General features: G+C 41.6%; 1 long non-coding RNA gene across 2 annotated transcripts; it reads right to left on the reverse strand.

The window, feature by feature from the left end:
• Positions 1-3,638: 3,638 nt before the first annotated feature.
• Positions 3,639-8,528, reverse strand: LOC111243175 (uncharacterized). Of its 2 annotated transcripts, none has more exons than XR_002670349.2 (3): positions 8,386-8,528; positions 6,974-7,078; positions 3,639-6,764 (listed from the first exon to the last, which is right to left on the reverse strand). It is a non-coding gene; the product is annotated as an uncharacterized LOC111243175 (long non-coding RNA). The 2 variants fall into 2 exon arrangements; XR_002670350.2 differs by lacking the exon at positions 8,386-8,528 and adding an exon at positions 8,122-8,377.
• Positions 8,529-21,135: the final 12,607 nt, after the last annotated feature.

The following is a 21,135-nucleotide window of genomic DNA, read 5'->3' on the forward strand; positions in this document are numbered from 1 at the left end:
AAGTACATGCTGTACGAAATAGTAACAAATTGTATTGTGTTTATCACTAGTCTCATTACAGGCCCATAACACCGATTTTCCTGCTACAGGTGAGGGAAACAGATGTTCCTGTTCATTGCACTTAACGAAAACGTGACCCAACCAGGAATTAATGAGCTTATCAAATTCAACGAGATACTCATTCGTGTCTCTAGCCCTATTTCTCAACCACGAACTTGTCTTTTCCTGTAGCAAAAGTTGGGGTTACCTGTCTCTTTTCAAACTTATTTCTGCTATTCAGGCCCGCAGGCCAAAGTCGTCTAAAAAATACGCCGAACGTCTTGGACAGTGGTACAGAAGCCTAATCCTGATTCTTATCGACTAACATTACGATACTGGAGATGGTAGAGAACTAATCCATCGGCCACCGTCCCTCGGATCACAGCCAAAGGAAACTTGTTCAGGGTGGTTGAATAGCATCGATCCGGGCCCGGTTAATTCCGCAGGCTTGCTCCCCAAATGTTGGTCCTGGGTACCGTTTGCAGAATACCCATTGTCTCGAGTGAGTAATTGGTTTTTTCCAATGCTTAGCCTTTAGGTTGCGTCAGGCCTTCGGTTTGCTTATTTGGGTGTAATTAAGCTTGCCTTGTTTCGCATATAAATGAGATCGTTTCCGGACGGCATTGCGGCGGAGCGGACGCTTTCTTCGTCCAGAGCAGCATTATTGACTACCATTTAATTGCGTATCCAATAATAGGACGCAGCTTTTGCGACATTGCCAACAACGACAAAGCTCTCAAAGGGAGCGGGCTTTAGTAATGGGCACCCTACCCCTGTAAGAAAAGTTCGCGTTAGAGAAACCGTAATACTTTGTTACTTAAGATGGATTATTCTGATCTCTCATTCGTAGTTGTTACATAACGCGTGAATAAATTGTATGGAAAAAGTTTTAAATTTGAGCTGTCATTTGTCTTGGAACTGGAGTTTAGCCTGGAACCGGACTTTTCAACTCTCCTATTTGAAAGACTAATGTAGATTCGTGATAAGTATCTCCATTGTGAGACCGTTGCCTAAGTGTGTTTGCTTACCTGAAGGCGCTCTATTATTATTATTATTATTATTTTAGTCATGTGCCATAAGTTTTTTTACGTTTCCGCTAGGTTTCTAAATTGTCAAATAGTATTTGGTGCCACAGTGGTAGGTATCACAAATTTGAGCATGCGCGCCAAAAAATTTTTCTAACAGAAAATATCCATCTAATTATATATTCTATATTAATAATTTCACACCGAATTTGAGCCATTAAGAAATATTCTAACAGGTACTAGACACGAATAGAGTAAATAGTTTTCATTGTCAGTCTTACAGATATTAAAAATATCTATTATTATAGAATTTCGTATTCGTAAAATTGGCGAGTTCACCAGAATATCGCGTCTACCGTTACATGCACTTATATGTTCACTGCCTCTATATTCCAGTATCGCCGTTATGCAGCCCATTAGACGGACGGCTGGCTCCCAGCCACCAAGAGATTCTTTCTGTCTAGGCCGAGGGTCGAATCTTCACTGTCTAAAGACCGTTAACTTTAGGTTTTCTAGTTCATGATCTACAGCTTTGCGATGACGCATCTCGATATATTTCGAAGACAGCTTCCGTGTCATTTTTTGCTTGATGTTTTGCGTTGTCAAGAGCTTGTAATGTATTGGACGTATGACGTTGTTTTCCTGCATTTTTATCTAGACGATTACCAATCTGCCTGACTAATACCCAGCGAAACCGTTGTGCCTGTTATACTTCTTTGTGCACTAACCTTGAATAGCATTGACTGCCACTACATAACGAGATCGAAGTTACGAGTTGGTCGTGAACTCTGGCTAGCCTCAAGTGTCCAACGTTACTAAAGTGTTTCTTTTTGCGCAACCATAGGCAACAATACTCCGATACACTTCAATCCCTAGATAAATATTAAACTCCACCGCTGAACATCTCACTGTAAACCGCTTCCCTATCCTTCGTAAAGTTCACCCCACCACAAATAGTTCGACTTGTGAGCACCAGAGACTCTGGGGCTTTTCGAGCACCTCGTCGTTGAGCGGTTTCATGCCCATTTCCGTATCGTTCTATATATATATATATACCTCACAGCTTAATATATTGCTGTTTCATTCTCATATTTAACGACTATTGCTACAGCCTGAAGTTTTCCCCCCCCCTCTCTCTCTCTCTCTCTCCCTCGCAGCAGCAGCAACAACAGCAGCGTGCTTTACACGCTCGCTGCGATTCCTCTAAATCCACAATGAGTCGTAGAAATGGCGCCCCATCAACCGTCGGCTACATATACTGTGCTTAGATGTTGTTGTCGATAGACGAAACAGAGTAGCTTCTCCATAGTAATAGTCATCGTAGTATTAGTAATAAGGGTCTATCGCGTATGAACGCGCTTCAAGCGGGTGACAAATACGAAGCCTATGCTCAACATCAAGCTTAGCTTTTTCGCAAGTTGTTCTTTCCTACCTGTACGGTATATAGACTCAGGCCAGGGACGCCTGCGACATCCCTCCATCTCCTGTCCGCCCGCTACTACCAGCTATTAGCTGTTCGTGCCACTTCGGAATAGCGATGCCATATATCTTGCGGGCGGTGCGCAATTCACCACATGGATTGAACCAGGACCGTTCAGGCTTCCTGTTGCGGATGCACGAAAGCCAGCCAGTCAATGCGGACTAGTTCGGTAGTTCGGCGAGCAAGTCGCGTTAACCGGGAGCAATGGAGTGACAATTCTAGGGACAGGTCGTTTTAGTTGAAGGCAGAAAAAGCATTTACTGCTTATGTGATGCTACTTTTCAGCTGCTCTGCCTATTTCCAAGCCGTGCGTGGCTTACAACTAACGCGTGCCCATATACGTACGTCGATGACGTGTTCTACCTATTGGGTCGAATAGGATATCTGTAGATCGGACGTATATTGATAGCACGATAAATGTTTTCGTGTGATATAATATGGTGCATAATGTCTGCTTGTGAACGCTGTTCTAGGTCTATGACTGCTCACGGACCCTGACGAAATCTAATAGTACGCTAGATTTGCAAGCATCAAAAGTCAAAGTTAGTGCTGTCTAGCTAGTCGATTTTCCCCATCTGTCCTAAGTAAACATAAAACCATTCTGATAACGACAAGGAATAGGAATCGTATTTGTGACCTTGGATTATTGAAATCTAAAGTTCAGTATTCAATAGAGTTAAACTGACTCCGAGACACATTGAAATGGGGTTCATGTGACCTGCCTTAGCTACAGGTCGTACCCTTGATGTGCCAATGTTACATTTAATGAGAGGTTAGAATCGTAATAACGCCTTCCGTGAACTTTACGGAAATTTTCTGTTTGTCTCAGTAGGAAGTGTCCCTCGTTGCTTAATATAATAATTAATGGCGGTGATTTAAAATGTCCTATTATATAAAAAATACATTTCAATCATCAAGCAAATCGCATTTATTAAGAATAATAAAAACAATAAAACTGTTTTTATTATTCTTAGGACCAGACTATCCGATCGATTAAAGAAATCACAGTAGAAACCATAAAATGCCCTGCATTTAAGAATAGAATATGGGCTTTATTCACTCGCATGTCTAGCTTGATAAATGTAATATATTTTTGTAATAATACTATGAGTGTCTATGCTATAAAGTATATAGATTATTTGCTATATATAGATCAAAAACGAAGGTTTACGATTTGGATCAAGTTTGGATTAACTTGATTTTTACTCGGCAGACTATCTGCTACATGGAAATAATCCGGTTCGGTGTGTTACTTATTTATAGTACTTTTATAATTTCACCAGAAGGTTTCCGTACTTGTTTGCAGATTTCGCATTATGGCCCAGCTTTGAGCACCCATGAGGGTCTCTACAGATTCGGATATCGTTTGTGTTGTCCTGGTTACAGGGATAAATTCATATATTTGAAGCGTTCGAAATCGTGTTCGCGTTCAAGAAGGCTCAACTCGAACGTCTCTCTTACATTTCACGTCTGAGCCGTGACGCGCGGCTCGACGTACGTATACAACAAACTAGCAACTCATCTAATGAACGCCGCATAAATAAACTATGAGCGATTCGAGGGCTGGAAGCTATTTCCCCACTTAAGCTGAACGCACGATTTTAGTTATCCTATAGAATGCGATGGCCCTGAAAACTAATGACTCATTTTATAATAAATAGCCTATATCCCCAAATATCGCACCGATGTAGTGAGCAGCTCAGTAGAAGATATGAATTATGATCACGGCATGCTTGGCCTTCGTCAAGTCGCTTTTATATAACAGGTCCACTATAATGACAATTCCAGGATGCTTTCTATTACATGTCTAGTTTCTGTAACTTGACAACCTATATTGTACTTTCCCATTCTAAAAGCTGTACTTACCAGAGCAAGATCGTTTAATAACAAGTGATATTAAGAATATAAGTTAATAAGAATAGGAAAACTTAACAAGAAGTGGTTGATCCCATTGAAAGCGTCGATTTTTCATACTTCTACTATATTGCACAACATCGTGTTATCGGTTGATCCACGTATTTTATGACCATAGAAAGAAGAAAACAACAGCTCTGTTAAAGAGTTCCCTATCGGTGCACTACTGAGTACTGCCTAAACCCATCAAATTTCCCACGTCCATCTTAGCTTCACGAATATTCTCTCGAACTGTGTCAACTTACAACGTACGCAAAGCCGATGATCGTATCCTAAAAATCAATCTGTACGGCTAATGACGAGCGCCGATCGTATTAGGTCGTTCAAGAGGGTAAAAAGCTTGTCGATGTCATCTGGGTCGCGTTGTTGTTCTCTATAAGGGCAGTGTCCTCAATATACAGGTTTATCCATCCAGTATGTTACTGGCAATTGATACATTGATAGGATGTCGATAAACTGTTGCGTCTCAAACTTTACGTTGTTGACGAGTCTCTGTACATACACACGATGTATCGTGTGGCAATATTATCAGTGCATAGAGAGCCACCAAAAAGTTCCGTGTGACAATCAGACTTCCAAGTACGTGGCCCGCCTTGCGTTAGAATCTGAAACTTAAGTTTCCAGCTTATAAGAAGCTTTATATTCGACTGCCAAAAATGAATCCAATTCAAATTAAGGCATCGGCTCGAGCGAGAAGACGCGGGCAGAAAGCGCGCATCTGAGTGAACGGTCTAAGGAGGGCTGCAATACCGTCATTTCTTTCGAGGATCTGTAGCGTTCTAGGAGGCCATTAGTTAAACGCTGCTTATAAGGTGGCTCGCGAATGGCGCTCTGATAAACAAGCCCGAACAGAGGGGCCACACTTGTAGGCACGCTTAAGTGGTAAGGTATTGCGGGCAGATGTCGAACTTTGCTGTTTGACTTAGCTGTTGACTCTTGACAAAGAACAAGTGGCTGCTTGGACAAGCTCACCTAAAATTCTCCAACGAATTTCCAACTTAAAATTTTAAGTTTTGCGCACGCCTGTAGGAAAACTGAGCAGCGTTAGTACTGGGATCCCATTGTGTGGTAGCATCGAACTGCTCACACATATGAAAAGTTTTTGTGCACGATACGATTTTTTTCGTAAAAATCATGAAAGTCACTCCTCTTGACCGTACGGACGATAATGAAACGCGGTACTGCGAGCACCTCGAGAATGGTTGGCACCCTTTTAACTTTATCTTTAAATCGAAAAGACCCCCAGAGCATAAAGGCATTACATATGAACATTAGTGATTCATCTTTTGCTAGCATAAGTCTCATTTACGTTTGGACGGCCCAAAAAATCATCAACGTCATTCACAGCAAAGCAAGAACCCCTTTTAAGGGAGCATATCGTTGAGCTACACCGATTACACTGTTGCGATACATGGAGTCTTTTTTGCTTTCGGAGCTGACAAGTTCCAAATCGAGCCGTTCTTAGATCTATGAGCCGCTCTTCGAAAGTCCTGACTACTGAATGTTAGATACGCCAAGAATCCCTGTAGCACGAACGTTCCGTGGACCACCTAAGAAATAGTTGTAGGCACATGACCAGTATAACAACGACTGCTCGAAAGATACAGTTAGATACTTGCCAGTTAAAACAGAGGTCGTACTATGTTGGCCTAACTTTGCAGAAACCTGCTGCGGTACTATGAATTAACAGTATACGGCTTATAATGCAATGAATTCGCGGCCAAGCTGAAGCACCGGTATCACCTTGTATCTGCCTGTGGCGTGCAATGTGATTAAGCGAAGCTAATCAATGGGTGATCGATGAATAAGAGGTTGACTACTATGACAAATTCGTGTGAGACCCCCAGTCGGTTCGAACATTATAACTGCGTGCCTGTGCTGGTACTCAACCCAAGATACCGACGCGCCACAGCATGCCGATAATAGCGAGCCTCATTGGCCTGCGATGAGGGGAACAAGCAAGTAAAAGTAAGTGAGACGAGCTGTCCTACTCCGTACTGTAACCGTGTAACGGCGGGACCGTCTTTGCATTCGTTTCGATAAAGACATCACCATCGCCGTTAGGAGGGTTGTCATCCATAAATTCGAACGTAGCAAAATGTTAGCTACACAAGCTCTTGTTGTTGCTGCTGCTGCTGCTTCTGCTTCTGTCGTCGCTGTCATGCTCAGTCTAGCCATGGCACAATTGGATCAGGCCTGACTTGATGAAGGAAGAACGCTTTTAGCAGAGGTTGAATACCACCAATGGTCAGTGGCAGACGTGTTATGCAGGAAGCAGTAATAGTCTATTATTACGTGCAGGTAAACTGAAAAGGGCAAAGGGTAGAGGCTTTTTAGCAAAATATTTTTTTCATAATTTTTTTTAATATTTGTTTCATCCATAATTCTCCTAATAATGACCTTTTATGGCTACAGATTGTGTGCAAATGTCTCATGGCGTATCCTAGTCGGTGTCTCCATGTGCTGGGCATCTATGCATTATCTGTTTAGATTGGATGATCGAAGAAGTACTAACCGTTTTTTCGCGTAGACGGCCTTAAGGTCACTTTTATCAGATAGCACAAGACACGTGTCGACGTTGACCTCATTTGGGACCTGAGATTTGGCAGTAGTAGAACCGCTAAAATGGTTAGAGAGAGCCTTTAATCAGGTTTGAGATAGAGCGCTTTGTGATAAATGCAATTTCCCTAAAAATTTGCGCTGTTTTACAGTTTAATTACGACAAAGGTTGCTCTAGCCTGAAAAAAAGTGCTTTATTTAGGTTCAAAGTGGAAAATTCAGTTCTGGAAATTATGTGAAAGATAATTTTCGAAAGTAATTTAACAATTACAAAAAAAGTCGATAAAATTATTGCGCCGAGGAGTTAAACAGTCACCACTAAATAGTTTGGAAATCGTTCGAAGAAAGCTGGCTACAAAAGAAAGCTCGATGTTTAGGTATCATATCGACTGAGGCAAAAAATTAACCGCATCTTCATTTGCGAAACGTAACAAAATCAAGCCATATGTAAAACGGTATATAACTTTAAAAGAATCACGTAAAAAGAAAGACAGATATCACGATTACGATAATGTTCGAACGAAAAAATAGTGTGTGGCAAAACAGACTTGGTCTAAAGACGGTTGTGTTACCTCTTTAGGTGGAATTCGAAAGGAATCGTACATCACGAGTCGCTGCGACATGGCAAAACAATGGACTCGAACGCCCAACGTCAACAACTAATAAGATTAAAAAAAAAAAAAGCACTAAAAAGGCGGACCAAGACTAGAACAAAAAAAAAAAAGACGTCGTCTTCCATTATGACAGTGTCATACCACATACATGTTTTGTTATCCGGCAAAAAACTGAGAAAATTCGAGTCGTAGGTAGCGTATGCATAGTATAAGGCCCGTTTTGGTATCATGAAACCAGACTCAAATTTGGTTTCTGTAGAACTGCTTTAATGGGGGTTAATTTAACTTTAACAGAAAGATACCGTTTTACGGTGACGGAATTATGGTGTCACCAGAAAACTATAAAATTTAATTGAGTAATGTCGTTTAAAAAGTAATTATCCATATTTTGACTTGCAATACGTCTTCGACAATATATATATATATATATATATATATATATATATATATATATATATATATAGAGAAGGTATCAGCTTAAACAGCTCACGTGGCATTTCAAACGAATTTCCTCGAATCAGGTCCAAAGGAGAGCTTTAAACATGGGGTCCACCGACTTCCCATAGAACATGCTTTCGGCCAGAAAGGCGGTCTGTGGTCCTTATTAATCTCTCATCGTACTATACTTACATTAATCCTCCCTGGTTGATTGGCACCTTTGTTACAACTAGTCAACACAATAACTTGGCATATAGATGTCAATTTACGAGAAATTTCGGAAACAGTGGAATATATCATTCGTTGCAGTTCTTACCATTCCAGAAAAATTAAACCTTACTCGAGAGGACATCGTTTACTTTATAGATCTGGTGGCCAAATTAGGTGACTATGAGAGTAAAATCATGATTGATATGTGGTTATAATTTAGGTAGCATAGGATTGCACCTATTTCGTAGGCAACCGTTCTGGTTGAATGTATCTGCCTAACGGATCTGCTCGTAATTTATGCCAGTTCCTTAAAGTCCGTTCGCCGGCAGATTATGCTAGGCCTAAGCACCAACGCTTCTTTCCCATCCAAAGTACTTACACACATTGACACGCGGGTCAGGTTTAAACGCAATTTATTAACCTGTAAATAGATTTTACGTCATGTATTAAGCGTTGTCTGCAATCTGCAGATGAAGATGTTCTAGGCTGAATACTGTATTGTTTGAACTTCGCAAGGCGTGCAAGGGTTGCCATCTATTCAATTTGCTATTTAGGAATGAATATATGGATGCCTCGATGGATAAAACTGCATAGACACTAATGCTAACAGACAACGTAAACAGTACCTCATACACGACGCATACTGAAGTGCAATATATCTGCACTTCGTACAGCCCTAAAATTGCTGTCTATCTTGTCTACTGGACTTCTCTTGGCAAAATATGTACTTATACAGACTGTTAAACTAATAATAATGCTGCGGCAATCAGATAAAGTCAGTTACGAAACAAGTCGATTGCCGAACAGTGACGGTTCAATATTTTGGCCTGATTCTAGATATATTCACAGGAGTTTCCTTAAGTGCTTAGTACGAAAAAGCACTCGTAATAGGGATTCATATCATATTGCTGTGCCATCGCTGCGGTATGATAGAGTCCACTCGTGTTCCGTGACTCCTTGTTATAATGGCTTTTTCGCCTTGACCTATTATGAGAAAAGGCTAGGTAGACCAGGGCGTAGTATCATCTTGAGGAAGTGTTCTTGAGGGACCTCCTTACTGCTGCTAATGCTGTTGGCGCTACAGCCACTAAAGGTGTTTCTGTTAATGAAGACATGGCCAGATGCTTGAGTGTTTCGTAAAGCTATTGCACGAAGTTAAAGTGCACCAGTGTGCCAAACGAAGAAAAAAAACGAGGAACAATATTTAAATTTCGCGCGAATAGTGCTCATCCTGATTATAAAATACGTTGCTCATTTGAACAGATGCACTGTCGAAACTTTGCCTTGAGAGATTTGGCTCGATCGACGTTTTTATCCCAACGCCTTAAGATGCGTAGAAATTAAACCTCGTGTTCTGTTATTGCGTGTTGCTTTTCAAGTAGGGCATCATCTTTTGGGGGTACATCCTCGAACATGCTAGGTCTCTTTAGGATAGGGGGACCCACAGCTTCATACACGATGAGAATTTCAGTAACTGCAAATTAGTTTGAACCGATTCACAAGACCAGGCTGATAGTTGCATGAGTAAAATTATAGGCGATTTCTGACTGAGTCGAACTCTATAAGAATAGCAGTACCGACTAATGTTCTTTGACTCTGATCACGATGCTAAGATGTATAGAAAGAACTGATACTCCGAAAAAAAAAAAAAATATATATATATATATATATATTTTTTTTTTTTTTTATATATATATTATATATATATATATATATATATATATATATATATATATATATACAAAAAAATTCGAAATAAAATAATATTCCAAATGACATAGCAATGGGGGGAGGGGAGGTTGTTATGTCAAGTTTAAGCCCGTATTCTTGCAAAAAAAGACATAACTTTTAACGATTTTTAGATCTGTTGTGTACGTTTTGTATAATCCTACGATATGCATATGTGGAAAATATCAAAAATGAGTTTAAAAAAATTTAAGTGCCATTTGAAGTCATTGTCCTGTTACGTAAAACAATGCTCAAAACCTCCAAACAGCTAACGGTCAAATTCAAATTGACGCGGTGTCCTACAGTTCACATTAATCAAGGCCTGTCTGGCTTACAACTGCTTGCTCAGTCCAAGTTTGGGGGCTAGTCTTCGTTTAGCCTCATAAACTACTACTAAAACGGACTTGTCCTAGGCGCCGGTGACCGGATTGTCCGACTGAACTTTGGGTCGGTGCTCCCTGATCGAGTAGCCTGAATCAAAGGGTAGCTTGCTCTGGTCCGTTTGCTACAAAGGCACTTCATCCCTTTCACACTCTTTCTAAAGTCCATTGCCTTATAATCCCCAGCAAATTAGTCAAGCAAGTAATACGACGTACCTTTTGCCGCACCATCACCGTGTGAATATGTTGAGCTCTACGCCGACATCAAAAACAGCCAAATGACTACTGAAGCTTTCTAGTGAAGCAACAACTTGAAAAAAAAAAGTAGAAAAATTCAATATGTAAAAAACGTTTATGTAATATATATATATGGTGTCGAACAGTTTATACATAAGCTACTAATAAGATTCAAGCTCATACAGTAAACGTTGAAACAAGGGAAACGCCCTTAGTATTTATGGCGATGGGATTTCCCCTCAGCGGGTCCAAGAAGCTGAAAACAACTGATTTGATTATAATCAATATTATTTTTTTTTCGAATTATAAATAAAATTCTATCTTACGATTTGATTATATGATACAGAAACGTTTGACACCTTCAAGAAGCACCCAGTCAAGTTCCTGCGCTTGGGCCCGAAATTCGTAGTGAGAACATCTCATGACTTCAGTGCGCTTCGAAGACATCACCTACAGCACAGTTTATAACGACCTTCACCGACTTCATTTTATGTGGACTGATTCAAAACCTTCTAACGTATTGTGTTTGTGTCAAATCATACGCGTACATACGATTAAAGAACTTCCGCCGACTTCACTGTTTCGTGATTTCGCCAACGAGGCGTCGATTACTACGATCAGACGGAACTAGCTATTTCGGCCTTAGCCAATTGTGAGTGACCGCAAACTACAAACATGACGACTGCTACTGTTGCTTGGGACGAGCTGTGAGAGGTGACCCTTGAGGTGACGACACGTTCTGTACCAGAGCTTCAATGAAAGTGCAAATGGCGAACATGATTATCCTTCAGGGCACATATGAATCATCATAATCCTCACATCGGGTAGCCGACAATTACTCTAACGACGATGACCTTCGAAGGTCGCCCGGTAGCATAGTCCGTCATTTGGTGGCACCCGGTGGGGTGGAAGTGACCGCATGTGGCTTCCGCGAAAAACCTCAGCGCAGGTCCCCAAGGAGCAGGTCAATTCTTGCAACTATAGATTTAGCAACTCTATCCCGTATTCAGGAACAGGGCATAAATTTAGTCCCGTACGGGATCTACGAAGTCCTAGCGCTTTAGCTATCGCTTAAGTAAGGAAATATTGCACAAACGTATTTTCTATCCTGAAAAACAGAGTCGCAACAAAGGTCCAATTAATTATATAGCTATATATAATATTGAACACCCTTAGCAGATTGTAACCAAAATGTATTTAAAGCGATTTATTGTAACCTTTAATCTTTCCTTTACGTCTCCTTAGATAATGACTATTCTACGATTTAGGGAAGGAGGGGATTTACGTTAATTAAGTTGCATATGAAGTTACAGTAGGCTTTTGTGATCGCTGAAAGTTCACTGAAAAGTGCGCCATCACAATCCGCGTTTGTTTTCGACCTTATAGGAAAATACGTGAACACACCAACTGTACTAAATAACCCATGAGAATGCCCCACTGCTGTGGGCTTCTAATAAGAAGGTCTGCATTTCCAACTGGCTCCAACTACAGCAACAGGAAACAAAGTTTCCATCAGGAAATCTGGAGGAACTACTTTAAAAGAGAAACCAACATATGGATCAGCGCCATATTTTGAAAAATTCATTGGATTACGCCCAGTCATTCGGAAGCGGGTTATCACCGTAAGGTTTGAGTTAGGCTGGCACAAAAGCCTTGACTAGCTTCAAAGGTCGTAGCTATCACATTGCAACATTTATAAGTTGTTCTATTTGTTTGTGTTCGGTTTCAGGCTCCGAGCAAAGCTAACATAGATCGCTTACAACGATCCAAAGATATGTCGACCATCTCTACTAGAAGTACACCCCCTTAGGGACCACTCAGAAAAACTGTAATAATAAGAATCAAGCTAATTATTTAGCCTTATTTGAGATAATTAGTACGAACTCAACAAAATTATTGTTGACGACGTAGATACTACGGTGAAAAGAGCATATTATAAACACCTAGATGTACGGTAGACGAGAAGCTACAGCTTCCTGTATAACTTAGCTTTGTTTTATGAATAATATCTTAATTGACATTATAGTTCCCTAATCACAAAGGGAAGTTTCGTCATTTGCTCGTACGTTTCTATAACACCAACTATACAATCCCCGGTGACGTGACGAGAGTGATTTGATGATAATTAATCAACCGATAAGTGATATGTTCAGACGCATCGGACCACCCGCGTATCAGGAGCTCGGCAATAGCTATCGCCATCTTCGCAGCGTAGTTGCCATTCAAGCACCTTTCGATTTCGCACGCCCGTCGTCAATTCACTCATCCTATAAAGTCTTCCCCCCCAACATTTAAACTGATGCTTTCGACTACCACTCGATCGACCTGAACGAAGACCCCTTTTATATGTGCCGCTTTTTCCTTTATAATGGCCATGTCTAAGATTTTTTGAAACATACCACCTTCAGAGTTTATAAGCAGACCAGTAAACGCGACTCAGTACGCATCGATCGTATCATAGTTCAAAGATAGGACATGGGTCGCCATTTTACAATTTGTCAAAATCCATCTCACTAGGTATTCTTGCTGTTTGTCGGCTGAGTGCGGGCGTAGCATTCACTGATGTTGACCGTGTCTGCGCCATCTAGCTATGGCTTGCCCGTTCAATGTCCCGTCACGGTCACTGAAGCAAATCAGATGCGAGTCAATCACGATGAGTACGTTTCGATAATTTTTCTATTCAAACGATTTTGTGCATATCATAAGAGGTCGCTTAATGCAATTTGTCCTGCGCTTGTCAAATGATAGTGAATGCTACAGCTTGATCCTATCAGCTCAGCATCTAGTCAGACGCAACTTTTCCTAAATTAGGATAGATTAAGGTTGATTTTGTATTGTACACAGTCGAAGTTGTCAACCATTCTATCATTGTATACTGTAGACACCGCATTATGATTATGTGTGGACAGCGTCTTCTCCTCTCAGCTTCATGCTGTATGCGATCGCGTGAACATCTTAATGGCTAAACAAGCGTCTTTGAAGCTACTATTTTTCCGGAAAAAAATTCATAAAATTAACGGTACCACACAACCAGTGATACCTTTTGTTTGATTCCCATCTATTTGAAACCCTACGATATGCCGAAAACATTCCTACTCATGTTAGAGTACAAACGCAGATACCTTTGGCCACGTTCGAAGAAAATGAAGTTCTAGTGCGCTTAGACCTGTACCTACATTAGATTGGTACATATTTCGATGGTGGTGTAGATATGAAATACTGATACCCCTTTTAAAATGAAGCAAGTTTCCGCCTTCTTGCCTGAGAACTTTGTTCTCGTATACAGCACGCCCAATTCTTTAGGGAGCAATAGCTTTCGTCTAAATGACACGGCCAACTACGTCTTGAGCGCAAGATATTTACCAGCGCAGTTTAGCTTATATCGACATTTTTATAGATGCATATTCAAGCGGGGTTTGGTTGAGCTCAGCTTGGAAAAGCTCGCAGGACAGACGAGCCTACTAAGGACGATGCTTAGGCCCTGTATTCTCATCTAGTTTTCAGGAGCCTGTCTCGCTCTCAGACGATTGTTGGATTAGGCAAATGAATAACGTTCAACCAACAACTACAGGTAGTCCCGCGTCGCCCGGAAGCATACAGATTAGCGTGTAAAACTCTTATCATTGAATCACCGCAATCAGCATCTAGGCTGCCAGCGTGTGCGCCCTCTGACCTACGCGGTTTTCTTTCAATAAAGGTCCATATGCAGCCACTATAGCATTCGTCTCTGCAGCGCAGATTGTCCAAGATTAAAGAAACAAGCACTGGATCAGTCGGTCCAAGGTAACAGCGACTTATTCGTACCGATGCTCATTTCAGTCAGCTAGTCGTTGGGCGTCACCTCCTCTGGAGATCATCAGAGTGAACTCGTTTGGCCCTTCACACAGCAGCGCCAATAAGAAATACAAGACGAAGTAATCACCTTGTTTGTTCAGGGCAAGGACTACGACCGCGGCGGCGGTAGCACTCCATATCAGACCATTGTCAAAGGAGAAATCTAACACTAGGCCGTGAAGTGCGCAGCATCTAACAAACAAACTCCAGACCAATAGACTGCAATGGCCCCATAACCGAAACCAGCACAAGCTTTAACTCCACGGAGGGATTTGTATTTTGTAGCTTCGCGAATTCGAACCCGCTCAACGCACCCATAATAACTGCGCAAGAAGAAAAACTACTGCAACGATCCCAACCGCGTCCTGACAACACAATGGCACAACTCAATAACAATATCATACAGTTACGATATCGTTCCCCTACTCTAGTGAGACAGTTTCTGGTACCTATTTATCTAGCTACATAGTGTATATGGTCCACATACACCATAGTAACCCTTTCATTGTCTGTTCTTTTCAAATTTTAGGTCGCAAAGACAAAGCTACCTTGTTTCTAATGTGTAAAGCAGAAGAACGAACAGAACAAGTCATCACTTGCACTTACGTACCGAATTCTTCACGCTGCTTCGCCCTTTATCGAGTCGTTTTAGTAGGACATACGTCCCTAGCCATTGAAGCTTACATTTAGTTAGTAAATAGAAAATACTGCAATAGGCTGTAATGCAGCTTCCCGATGGGTCGTACACGCGAAGGAAGTAAGCGTTTAGCGTTAACTGTTAGGCTTTGCATCTGAACATTTCATTCACTCAACGATGTCATCCGCTGTGTCCAGCTTGGACAAGTCTCCTGTTTCTCACCGTATGGAATTTAGGCTGTCGGACACATTGCACTTGGGCCTATTCTGTTAGCGCGGGACTTGATGGTTGGTTCTTGTTCGACGACCTGAAATCTAGAGTATTCATTGTTGTCTCATCTGCTTGGCTAGCAAGATCTCGTCTGACGCGGTATAATCAGCATGGCAAACGATTAATCGCTCGCCGTCCGTTGAAATGCTATTTGAATGATGTCATAGACTACAAAGAAGCTGTCATAAGAAGGACGTCTACCGTAAAGGCTAGCCGGGATCACCATCAATATCATATGAAGATCAGAAGCTAGTATAGATGCAAGCCCGTTGAGACTCGGTGATAGTTCTGGACGTGAGTAACTGCAAGTAAGATGTATTTCTTACAATTGTTATCTTCTTCTCCTCTGTTACGATATATCGTGTCATCAAAATAAGGCTAGACTATTATCATGGTTGTTGTGCATACTCAACTCAGCTTGTATTTGTTGATTGATATCCTGTGTGATTTAAAGGTCGCCCACAGTAAAGCTTGTTGGCGAGATCTACCAATATAAATCAGATCACCGGAGGTAAATCACTCGCCACCGAGAGCAAACATCATCTTTACAGCTCGAGGCTAGCCCTAGCTAAGAAACATCGGACCTGTACCCTTGTACTTATTCTAGCTGAACTTATTCGGCGTTACCCCGCTATACGATTTTGCCTACTATGAACGAGAACCCCAGGTAAATTCTCCCGATCCTAGTTTTGCTATTGTGGGCAACCATACGATATTGATATCATATCAGTGCTCCGTTCGTTACTCATTGTGGCATTGTAATGACTCCTGTGGAGAAGATTACTACATAATAAACATATGCACGTATGCTCAAGATACTGTCATACGCTGCTGGAAAGATATGGCTCTTTCGGAGAATGTCTTCGATTTGAGAGCGTAAGCCCGTGCTGTTTAACGGTATTCAGATCGCTGTCCGATTACTTTGGACCGTACTATTGTCGCCCTGATCACGAGTCGGCTTCGTATCAAACGACTAAACAGAGCCTATAGTTGGATGGTGCAGATCATAAAACGACAACGCGTCAACGGAGTTACACGTCAACGGGACTATCATCAAAAGGTCCGGCTAATCTGGCAGTTAGGACCTATCGTCAGCGAAATAAGAAAAAGAAAAAACGGCAATATAGAGCTTAGGACGCCTGCAAGGATATTGTCGGGACCGTGGGTGATATCCGATCTTCACTCGAACAACAAGTACGATTATCAATAGCCATAATCATCGTGGCCCATCCCGGGTCTTCGTCGATAGTAACAATGAGCGACCCAACGCAGGCTGTGATTTTTATGATATTATTGTACCGCGCAATGATGATATCGCTGGTGGCAATTTGCATAAGACACACACACACACACACACACACACACACACACACTCATACGCATATAAACACGTTAAGTTCAACTAAGCGATAGGCGGTAACTGTGGCGTCACCTTAGAGGTATCAGTTAGCTTGGATAAATGAGGAGTTGAGGGGTTGAGTGAGTGAGTGAGTGTAAATAGGTATGGAGTCTTTGACGCGATACTAATCCGTCTCCCCCAACGCAACCCCCGCTAACGACAAAGTTCGAGGCAGCTACGCTTCGTTAGAACTGGAGTCACACGACAATCATATCTCGAATGTGCGCGCGAAGATGTGAGAGGAGTGGACGGCTGAGGCCTGGGTGCCCGAGTCCGCGACTCTCGTCGCCTGCCCAGTGTCCATGAATAGTGGGGGCTAAATCTATATAGATGTTCTTCAGCTTGCACATAGATCGTTCTACTGGCACATTTCAATATGCAGCTTTCTTACGGTGTACGTACGGATGTGTGAACTGGTTTCATTCCAGTCAGCTTCTAGGTATCGTGAGTGTTACTAGATGCTTTTCACATGAGTGGGCATTGACGAGTCATGTGATTTGTAAATGTGGTCACTCATGGCATAATTTAGACAGACATTTCCGGATATTAATTTGTATTACAGATACAGGCGGTTCAAGCCTCTTGTTGTTGCAAGTCAATACTCGTTAAATCTTACTTGCCCAAATGCAACGCGGTTTTTGCAAGCAGCTGGGCAAGAAAACTAAATACTTTTCTCGGGTACACTTTTTCACATAACTTATACGGACACCGTCAATTAAATTTTTAAGAAAATCATGGATAGCTATAAGTTTTCCTATTAGGCTAAGAAGTGTACTGTTTGACGTATGATATAGATGGGTCTTCTGTCCTGTTTCGTATAAAAATCAACTCCAACCGATGAAAATCGCAAAGTTATGAGGTAAAAATGTTTTACTTTTAACACGCAATACGTATTGCATGATCATTTCTCCGATAGTCGAACGTGTTCAGACGACTACGCATTATTTTAGACCTCGTAGGACAAATCTTTCTACAAAATAGGTCGTCGTGTTCTTTAAGCTCCTTTTCCCTTCTACTTGATTTATTTGTCTCGGCATAGGCATTTATAAACAGTAGATAAATTCGATTATCCACCAATCGAACAGCAAACGTAATGCGATCCTACCATAGTGTGGGTGTACCGGATAGTTTTTACGTCTGTTTGCGGGTAGCGTTCACGAAGCAGACTTGATTTTCTTGATTCGATTGTTTGGAGACCCGCAGCCCACTTGATGCCCTGCGGCGATCATATAACTTGGCCGGCGATGGGACGACAAAGGACACCAGCCTAACATTGTTGATGTCCTGCTGTCCATCAATGAACTCCCGCAGTCGCAGCGTGGCGAGCGTAAACAGATTCTTGCAAGTTGATTTATTTCCTATTGATGATCATGATGTGGACGACCTCTGAATGATGTTCAGTAACCACAGCGGTGCTTTGATTTGCATTCAATTATTCCATCGATATATATATGTATAAATATATGTGTTTGCTTACAACAAGATTTCATCATGCATGTATATCTGCAATTATGTATCTACGAAGGCTAACATACCATGCACGCATGAAAACTTTTGCTATTCTACTTTTGAAGTTTATATGACAAGTTCACTAAGTAGTTTCTGCTTGGTCTACACGCTCGGACAACTTCAAAGTGATCGTTGTACTATAATCACGGTGATCCACACGACTTTGGAAAGCCGAGCAACTTCACAGAAGCTGGTACGTTAGGAGTCGTACTGAGCCTTTGTCACGACGCCTGGACTGCATTTGTTGTAGCTATTTGTTCGTCGGCGCCTATTGCGAGCAGGTTACCCCCAACAGAGGTGAGCTGCTATACAAATGCATGGTCGTGATCGAAACATCGGCAATGGACAGTCGAATTTTAGATAAACAAACAAGTTACTCCGGAAAAATGGCATTCGGGTATACGGCGACGGTCGCCTGCTGATCACAATGTAGAGCATACCAATGGGACCTCGATTATAGCACAGGACCAATGGCACTTGAAAACGAGAACAGCGATGGCCGATTGTTTCGACTTCTGAGCGGCGGTAGCTGTTCTACTTACTTAGAAGCAAAAGGGGAGGATCCGGTTGTTTCCACCAAGAGCCCTAACTATTTTCGATCGAAATCCTAATTTACAAAAAAAAAAAACTTGCATAACTAGTAAGATGAATATAGTCTACTAAAGTTGTTGATACGTGACTCAAAGCAGCCCTCTTGTACATATTTACCGAAATACCAAACTAGGCTAAAACTTCGAGTTTTTTCTTTCACTTCACTATCTGCAATGGTAAGGCGCTTTCTATTTAAAAAAGAAAAAAACATTCCAACAACTGAAATATGGTAGGTATCAATTGGACTAGACGTACACTCGTTGTCGTCGTTAGAGTCGTTCAGATAAGTAATTTCAAAAGAGCAAAGAGGAGGATCCAGGCTGTCAAGGAACTACGTACTAATCCAGGGGTCGCTTAAAATGTAGCTTTTATTTCACGATATGTTTCTATTCGCTATAAACTATGGTTGTCGCTTACGGACATGATCGTGTATCATACCTTACTAGCTATGTCAGTTGACAACGAAAACATCGGAGAAGATGCTTGAAGAATCGCATCAAAAGAGCTTATTTACAGTTCGTTAGTAAAGCATTTTCTCCGCGAGACGTGCGCGTTCATCGAAGACATCCAATATTTCTTCTTTATTTTCGTTCGTAGCCAGTGACCTGGGTCGAGTTAAATTCAAATGATCAATGAAAAATCGGTCGGGACGCCTCTTAGGTCTAAAAACCCTTCCGACCTACTGTCCGAGATGGAGAGGCGGATACCATGCGGCAGAAATAAGCAAAGAAAGATTTTCGCCGGGCTAACATTGACACACGGTAGCAGCATAGCCCGTTAAGCACTTGGGTTCATGCAGCGCTTTCACTCAGAACAAAAGCGTTAGAATATATAGACAAGGAAATAGCATAAGTTTCGGTAGAAACTTCGATCCATCAAGTTTTTTGTCTGCTGTCCAAATTGTTTAAAAGGAATAGTGCAAACTATGCAAGTTAAATGCACTAGGTGGTCATAATGAGTCGTGATAGAAAAACTCTAGTTACTTAGCTCAATTAGAAATCCATGAATACCAAAAACTTTTGCCGATAACTCTATTTTAAGAAAAAGCTGTAGATTACAATAGATAAAAAAAAACAAAAAAAAAAAAACCTTTCTAATACACGATATTCACAAGCACAGAGTTTCTTGATAGAGTATGCTGCAAGGTAAAGTTTAAATGTCACAGAAAGGAATACGAGTGACTGCGCCTATATTAGCAAATATCCGAGTAATCAAGGATGAATGAGGATTCGTAGAGGAAAGGAAATCATTGAAGAAAAAATAAATCGTTATATATCATGACATGACTTTGCAAGAGCGCTTCGATTCATACAGTTGCTAACTTGTAGCATAATTCTGTATTAAATCTGCTCGAAATCAACTTGAGACGTACGCCGCCCAAATGCTTTCTGTTAGAATACAATAAAGTTATATACTAGACTGGGTAGGTCTAATGAACTTACGAGACCTTGAGATTATCCCGTGGGTGTTGTAAAGTTTCTCCACACGTCTAAGAAAGTTATCAACTTAATCTCTCCCGGAGGTCTGTCACCTCGCATAATCGTAAGCACGCGTAGCATAGAGTGACTGACATAGTTGTGTCCCTTCTATGTACATCGCAACGTGTACTGGCTTTCGGCCAGGAAGTGCAGAACTTTTGCCCAGCCCAATGCTAGTTTCAACTTCAATAAGTTTCGTCTACGACCAAGTCGTGCCCATAACAGCAAAACTCACTCAACGCCGAAGACAGAGCAACGTCTGCCGAGAGAGAGAGGACATAACACAAATCTAGATTTATGGTTTCTCTGATTATGCCATCGTGTGGCGGCTCCACAAGACGCGATGGTCGGGATTCATTTGGGACGACTGTTCATTGCTGAGCGACTGAATATCGCAACGATCGGTACGGCTGTGATGTGTTACGATAGCGCTTGTACTCCCTCTGTTGGTTAAGGCTGCTCGATAGCTCGTGTCTCGCTGTCGGACATGTGATATCGGAACTGCAAGGCGTAAACCGTCGCCGGATTCGCATTACCCTGCACGATGGGATCGGATGAAGCATAGCGGTAACCTTGCTAATTTGCTGGTGTCAGAGTTCCAGAACAAGCGTAATTCGCTATATTTAACCCCATCTAATGAATCTGTTGAAACTGAAGTGTCTCAGCGCGATATGCGCTAACTAATGGAGTCGGTTTGCCGCGGTAGCTCCGCTAATATCGTACCAGCCCAAAGCACCTACGTGCACCATAAAAGAGATACAGAAGAAAACACGCCATGAAGAAAAAGCAGCAG

The sequence above is a fragment of the Varroa destructor genome, unplaced genomic scaffold (assembly GCF_002443255.2).
Source record: "Varroa destructor unplaced genomic scaffold, Vdes_3.0 BEIS01000001.1, whole genome shotgun sequence".
NCBI lineage: Eukaryota > Metazoa > Arthropoda > Arachnida > Mesostigmata > Varroidae > Varroa > Varroa destructor.